The sequence below is a fragment of the Thalassophryne amazonica genome, chromosome 13, assembly GCF_902500255.1.
Source record: "Thalassophryne amazonica chromosome 13, fThaAma1.1, whole genome shotgun sequence".
Classification (NCBI taxonomy): domain Eukaryota; kingdom Metazoa; phylum Chordata; class Actinopteri; order Batrachoidiformes; family Batrachoididae; genus Thalassophryne; species Thalassophryne amazonica.
The window spans coordinates 81,900,781-81,908,921 of NC_047115.1; the positions used below are offsets into that span (position 1 = coordinate 81,900,781).

Sequence of the window (8,141 nt, forward strand, 5' to 3'; positions counted from 1 at the left end):
CATTATATCGTGCCACAAATGCGCCAATCGCTCAAAATTGCTTCGTTCGCATCCATCGCGTCGCATTGCGTGGCTTGAACTTTTGTGGTGCCACAGCACATCTTTCCATAGGGATTACATAGCAACCTGTCGCTGCCGTCGCTCGCGTGTCGTCCGGTGTGAACGCGGCATTATAAAGCTGAACTGATAAATCCCTAAAAAAATTTCATGGAAGTTGACAGATAAAAGCTAAATCGATAACTTTCAGCACTGACTTCAGTACACGGCAGCTACTGACACAACAACTAGCCAGCACTTCTGTCTCAGATTGGCCTTTTCTCAGCAAAAAAGACCTGGTGATCAGAGAGAAAGGAGAGAGAAAAAAACTGCCATCTACTGCCAGTAGATGGCAGTGTGACAAGCATTTGCCACACATTCGCTAAAAGTGATGAAGGACTTAAACAGAATTTTCAGTTTTCAAATTGCCATTTTTACAAATGAAAAAAGTGACATTTACAAATGCAGATTTATCTGTAAAACCCACCACACGTTTCAGTAACTGTGGGTTATACTGACCAACCAACCACCGATGTCAGGAAACGAATGTACCCATAATGCAATGCAGCATGTGTGTCTAAACGCTAAAATATCAAAATTAGTGCATTACTTTAAAATTAAAATGTATAGCTGATATTTTCACTTTGTAAAATGACTGACGTGATGTTAATTTCATTAACTTGTCCAAGAGAAATCATCTTTTTTTTTCTTCCCTCCCTTTTCCTTTCTCTCTGATAGTCAGCTCTCCTCTGCCTGCAGAGGATAGAGCTCTACATTCATGGCTGTCAGTCTGCTACAAAACATATAACAGACAGGCACTAAAATCTTTGATTTCAGACTTCACAAATGTTTTTAATTGTTACGCTTTATTCCGTATGCCTGCCAAATATGTTAGCAGTCTAAAAGTTATCAGAACTAAATTTATCGGAAGCTAATTGGTCTGCTGATGGTTAATGAAAATGTTAGCTAGGATAATTAGCAGTTAGCGGATTAACGGAACTGTGCCCACCACTCATTATATAGCATTAATAATGCAAGTGCATCTTTTCAAATGATGGTTTTTAAACAGTGTTGAATGGCTGCAAATGGGTAACTCTTGAGTGTGCGTCACTTTGCGCCATTTGGTTTATATTTGCTTTGTCAGAGAAATGCATCCTTAATCAGGGAGCTAGGGGGTCTCTCCATATCTGAATATAGCTTTTGTTCCAAGTTGGGAAAAGTGGATGGGATGGTGAAACCTGGTCTCACGGCAAGTCGTGATTCAGCAGCACAAAATATACATTAATCTATTGGTTTGTGATATTGAGACGAAAAGTGCTTCATTTTCATCAAAGCAGCACAAATTCATTATAATTCACTCCGAGATGGCTGCACAAAATTAAAAGTAAAGCGGTGGGGTCGGGGTGGTTATGGTTATGGTGGGGGGAAGGAGTAGGATTACGTTATGGTCATGAAAATTTGACTCATTTTGTGACGGGAGGATGAAAAAAAATGTGAGACTGGGCTGGATGGTGATGTTTAAGGTGCATTTTTCTTTCAGTGTCGACAGACCGGCTCATTCACTTTTGGTTCTCCTCACTCATTTGACTTCAGTCTGAAATATTCCCACACCGGCGCTGTGGAATTAGGCTTTGAAACCAAGTCCATGCACTCTACAAAACTTTCTGGATGGAAACTTTATGGATATACAGTAGTGTTCAGAATAATAGTAGTGCTTTGTGACTAAAAAGAGCATTCATGATATGCACACTCTTAAGGCTATGAAATTGGGCTATTAGTAAAAAAATAAGTAGAAACGGGGTTGTTCACAATAATAGTAGCATCTGCTGTTGACGCTACAAACTCAAAACTATTATGTTCAAACTGCGTTTTTAGCAATCCTGTGAATCACTAAACTAGTATTTAGTTGTATAACCACAGTTTTTCATGATTTCTTCACATCTGCGAGGCATTAATTTTGTTGGTATGGAACCAAGATTTTGCTTGTTTACTAGTGTACTTGGGGTCATTGTCTTGTTGAAACACCCATTTCAAGGGCATGTCCTCTTCAGCATAAGGCAACATGACCTCTTCAACTATTTTGACATATCCAAACTGATCCATGATACCTGGTATGCGATATATAGGCCCAACACCATAGTAGGAGAAACATGCCCATATCATGATGCTTGCACCACCATGCTTCACTGTCTTCACTGTGAACTGTGGCTTGAATTCAGAGTTTGGGGGTCGTTTCACAAACTGTCTGTGGCCCTTGGACCCAAAAAGAACAATTTTACTCTCACCAGTCCACAAAATATTCCTCAATTTCTCTTTAGGTCAGTTGATGTGTTCTTTGGCAAATTGTAACCTCTTCTGCACATGTCTTTTATTTAACAGAGGGACTTTGCGGGGGATTCTTGCAAATAAATTCGCTTCACACAGGGGTCTTCTAACTGTCACAGCACTTACAGGTAACTCCAGACTGTCTTTGATCATCCTGGAGCTGGTCAGTGGGTGAGCCTTTGCCATTCTGGTTATTCTTCTATCCATTTTGATGGTTGTTTTCCATTTTCTTCCATGCGTCTGTTTTTTTTTTTTTGTGTGTGTCCATTTTAAAGCATTGGAGATCATTGTAGATGAACAGCCTATAATTTTTTGCACCTGCGTATAAGTTTTCCCCTCTCCAGTCAACTTTTTAATCAAACTACGCTGTTCTTCTGAACAATGTCTTGAACGTCCCATTTTCCTCAGGCTTTCAAAGAGGAAAAGCATGTTCAACAGGTGCTGGCTTCATCCTTAAATAGGGGACACCTGATTCACACCTGTTTGTTCCACAAAATAGAAGAACTCACTGACTGAATGCCACACTACTATTATTGTGAACACCCCCTTTTCTACTTTTTTTTTTATTAATAGCCCAATTTCATAGCCTTAAGAGTGTGCATATCCATATCCATGAATGCTTGGTCTTGTTGGATTTGTGAGAATCTACTGGTACCTTGTTTCCCATGTAACAATAAGAAATAAAAACCTGGATTAATCTTTGTAGTCACATAGCACTACTATTATTCTGAACACTACTGTACTTGTTCAGTTGACTCGGCTGGCTGTTTACTGCAGCATGCACTTCACATACCCACACAGCAATATTTGTTTATCTATTTATTTATATTTGTTTTGTTATATTTCTAACAAAACTGTTTAAGGACCTGTGGCCCACTCTTGGTCCGACTGTGCTAGAAATTATTAATCTTTCTTTAACTTCTGGATGTGTTCCTAAATGTTTCAAGTCTGCAGTGATTAAACCATTACTTAAGAAACCTAATCTTGACCCTAGTGTATTGAAAAACTATCGGCCGATATCACATCTATCATTTTGCTCTAAAATTCTGGAAAAAGTGGTGTCACGGCAGGTCATGGACTGTTTTACTGAGAATAATCTCTTTGAGCCACTTCACTCTGCTTTTAGAAAATATCATTCCACAGAGACGACTCTCACTAAAGTGGTGAATGATCTTTTGCTTGTAATGGATTCGGACATCAATCAGTCAATCAGTTTTTTTTTATATAGCGCCAAATCACAACAAACAGTTGCCCCAAGGCGCCTTATACTGCAAGGCAAGGCCATACAATAATTATGTAAAACCCCAACGGTCAAAACGACCCCCTGTGAGCAAGCACTTGGCTACAGTGGGAAGGAAAAACTCCCTTTTAACAGGAAGAAACCTCCAGCAGAACCAGGCTCAGGGAGGGGCAGTCTTCTGCTGGGACTGGTTGGGGCTGAGGGAGAGAACCAGGAAAAAGACATGCTGTGGAGGGGAGCAGAGATCGATCACTAATGATTAAATGCAGAGTGGTGCATACAGAGCAAAAAGAGAAAGAAACAGTGCATCATGGGAACCCCCCAGCAATCTACGTCTATAGCAGCATAACTAAGGGATGGTTCAGGGTCACCTGATTCAGCCCTAACTATAAGCTTTAGACATGATGACAGTTCTGGTGCTGTTTGTTTCTGGTGCTGATCTCAGTGCTGCATTTGATACCGTCGATCATCATATTCTACTTGATAGGCTGGAAAATCATTTTGGGATTACTGGGCGTGCCCTTGCATGGTTGACGTCATGTTTGACTTTTCTCACTGTGTTTTGTACAGTAACACACCCTCTAACCTTAGTGACATGAAATTTGGGGTTCCACAGGGGTCTGTCTTAGGGCCCCTGCTTTTCTCCCTTTATATAGCACCCCTTTGGCACATATTGCGGCGTTTTGGGATTCCCTTTCACTGCTATCCTGATGATACTCAGTTATACATGCTGATAACTGCTGGTAATCTCATTCACATAAAATCCTTAGAAGATTGCCTTTGCCTCTGTGAGAAGTTGGATGTCTAGAAACTTCCCACTTTTAAACTCTGATAAGACTGAAATGATGGTTCTTGGTCCAGTGAGACATCGGCATCAATTTGACCAGTTAATGCTTAGCCTAGGCTTATGTGTCATACATCACATTGACAAAGAGAGGAACCTTGGGGTAATTTTTGATCCTACACTGTCCTTTGACCTTCACATTAAAAATATTACGAGGACTGCTTTCTTCCACCTGCGACATATAGCAAAGATCTGTCCCATCCTGACTATGGCTGATGCTGAGATCCTGATCCATGTGTTTATCTCTTCAAGATTGGACTACTGCAATGTTCTATTTTCTGGTTTACCACAGCCTAGCATTAGGGCTCTCCAATTGGTTCAAAATGCTACAGCCAGACTTTTGACACAAAACAGAATGTTTGACCACATTACACCCATTTTGGCATCTCTTCACTGGCTTCCTGTCCCAGTGACATCGGATTTTAAGGTTCTACTAATAGTCCATAAAATTATTCACGGACTGGCACCTCCCTACTTAGCTGACCTAATTAAACCTTACGTACCAGCCCGGACTTTGCGTTCTCAGAGTGCAGGACTACTTTGTGTCCCTAGGGTGAATAAGAAGTCTGCGGGTCACAGAGCTTTCTCTTATCGTGCCCCTGTTCTGTGGAATGATCTCCCTGCATCGATAAAACAGATTCTGTGGACACTTTCAAGCCCAGACTTAAGACGCACTTATTTTCCCTTTCGTATGGCTAGCATTGTATAGTTCTACCCTTTTTAGGAATAGGAATAGGTCTTTATTGTCATTGTCATATGTACAACAAAATTTAAAGTGCTCTCCAGTCAGTGCAACATTCCTGTGTATATAAATATATAAAAACAATTTAAACACTTAAATTACTAGTTCTAAAAAAAGAAAAAAGGAACATGTAGCAGCACAGGGCATGTAGCAACACACACATACCCAGTCACATGGGTAAAAACAGCACATACATACATACATATACATAAACACTGTATACCCATTACCCACACCCCCAGATATACTGTACACATATGCATACATACATAATACATACATACATTCACACCACACACACCTCCACATACATAGATGGCACAGTCACACTGTTATTGTCCTCTAATGGCATTGAGGATAGTTATTGCAGATGGATAAAAGCTGTGTTTGAGTCTCTTTGTCCTTACATTCCGTGACCTGTACCTTCTTCCTGATGGTAATAGTTCAAACAGGGAGTGACCTGGATGGTGGATGTCCTTGTTAATGTTCTTGGCTTTTTTGAGACAACGGTCACTGTGTAGCTTCAGTGTGGTGAAAGGGCAGTCGGCAATCCTTTGGGCGGTATTGATGACCCCCTGGAGCACTTTCCTCTGAGCCACTGTGCAGCTTGTATACCATACTCCTATGCAGTATGTTAAAATGCTCTCTATGCAGGCACGGTAAAAGGTCACCAGCAGATGTTGTGTGATGTTATTCCTCCTGAGTAGTCTCAGGAAGTACAGTCTCTGCTGGGTCTTTTTCAGCAGCTCAATGGTGTTCACACTCCAGGTCAGGCCTTCTTTGATGTGTACTCCCAGAAAGCGAAAGTCTGCTACCCTCTCCACACAGTCCCCGTTTATAAATAGTGGTGTGACCTCCGTTTTTACGCTTTTAATTCATTTTATTAGGAAACAGAGCGTGCCGCGGCCTCAACTTTACCTAAATTCTGTGTCTTTTAGTGAAGCTTAGGGCTAGTGGCCGGCGATCTCCTTTGTATTTCCTGTTTTTCTTGTTGTTTAATGCTGGCAAATTATACTGTATTTCTTGTCTTTCTGATGCTTGATTCTGTTTTTTTCTGTCTGTTTAAGGTGCAGCTCCATCCAGAGATGGGTGTGATATTTCTGCTGTAGACCCTCCTGCCCTGTGCACCAACAGCATTTCCTGTGTATTCGTTATGTGAATTGTTCTGTAATTTAAGTCTGTAGCATGGCCCAAGCAGAGGTTCATCCCTTTGAGTCTGGTCTGCTTGAGGTTTCTTCCTCAGAGAGACTTTTTCCTTACCACTTCTGCTCTGGGGGTTAGTAAGGTTAGACCTTACTTGTGTGAAGTGCCTTGAGGCAACTCTGTTGTGATTTGGTGCTATATAAATGAAAATAAATTGAAATTGAATTGAAAATAAGTGCAACCATGACATTTAAGAGCCAATCCCTGGCAGCCCAGGAGCACCAGGATGCAAGACATGAATGTCCAGGATGAAAGCAGGGTCCAAAATGAAGTGGGACGGCACCCAGGACCGTTTCTCTGGGCTGTAACCCTCCCAGTCCACAAGGTGGGTGGAGGGGGCCTGGAAGTAAGGGAAAAGCAGGCTGGACATGACTGACGTGAAAGGTACGATGCATCCACATACCCCTGTGATGCTTGAGGCCGATGGAAACAGGGTTCACCACCTTGGCAATTGGAAAGGGTCCAACAAATCTGGGAGTGAGAACCATACCTTCTGACCAGGCTCATAAGTGGGAGCGGCCATTCTCCTGCAATCAGCATCTGACTTGTACACTGCACAGGAATTGAGAAGAGCTTGACAAGCCCACTCCCAGATTCTCCTACAGCACCTAACCAGAGCCACCGTCAAAGGAACAGAGATATCTGATTCTGTGGAGAAAGACAGTGTAGGTTAAGAGCCATGAATGATATGGAAAGGTGCGAATCCAGATCATGTAGATGGTAGGCTGTTCTGGGCCAATTCTATCCAAATTAACTTATCTGCTGTTTGTGGCTGGGTGTTGTGAGCCTATTCTCCAACTCTTGGTTCCTCGTTTGGTCTGTCTGTTAGCTTGTGGGTGGAAGCTAGAGGAGAGGCAGACAGAGGTGCAGACACGCCTACAGAACTCAAACTGAGGTCCCTAGTCTGAGACGTAATCCTGTGGGAAGCCATGCAGTCAGAACACATTAGTCAACATGACCTCCGCCAGTTCTTGGGCTGCATAATGCACCATCTTAGAAAATCTGTACACAACAGAGAGCACTACAGTCTTGCCTTGTGAGGCCGGAAGAGTCTTAAAATTTGACCTCACACAGACAGGAAGCCAGTGAAGAGATGCCAAAATGGGTGTAATATGATCAAACTTTCTGCTTCCTGTCAAAACTCTGGCAGCAGTATTTTGGTGTGGAGACCCCTAATGCTGGACTGAGGTAAACCAGAAAATAGAACATTGCAGTAGTCCAATCTAGAAGAGACAAATACGTAGGTCAGAGTCTCTGCATCAGACAGACAGGATGGGATGAATCTTGAACCATCCCTTAGTTATGCTTCTATAGACTTAGACTGCTGGGGGGTTCCCATGATGCACTGAGTGTTTCTTTCTCTTTTTGCTCTGTATGCACCACTCTGCATTTAATCATTAGTGATTGATCTCTGCTCCCCTCCACAGCATGTCTTTTTCCTGGTTCTCTCCCTCAACCCCAACCAGTCCCAGCAGAAGACTGCCCCTCCCTGAGCCTGGTTCTGCTGGAGGTTTCTTCCTGTTAAAAGGGAGTTTTAATGCATGGCGCAAAGCAACGCCGTGATGAAGCCTCACAGGACATGTTCTGGCATGTCCAGGCACATCCACAATTTCTCGGATAATCACTCGATGGAAAAACCACCGACAGCTGTCTGAACGCCATCTCAAAGCCGTCCTGTGAGACCAAAACGGAGGTGGTTTTGTCTTGCTCCAGTAGCGAATCCATCGTGACGCACGAAGCCTCTGCTCGGC

At 42.5% G+C, this 8,141-nt stretch overlaps 1 long non-coding RNA gene across 1 annotated transcript; it reads right to left on the minus strand.

Moving 5' to 3' along the window:
- Positions 1 to 1,591: 1,591 nt before the first annotated feature.
- LOC117523017 lies at positions 1,592 to 3,150 on the minus strand. The gene is made up of 3 exons (XR_004564384.1): positions 3,105 to 3,150; positions 1,785 to 1,787; positions 1,592 to 1,711 (listed from the first exon to the last, which is right to left on the minus strand). It is a non-coding gene; the product is annotated as an uncharacterized LOC117523017 (long non-coding RNA).
- Positions 3,151 to 8,141: the final 4,991 nt, after the last annotated feature.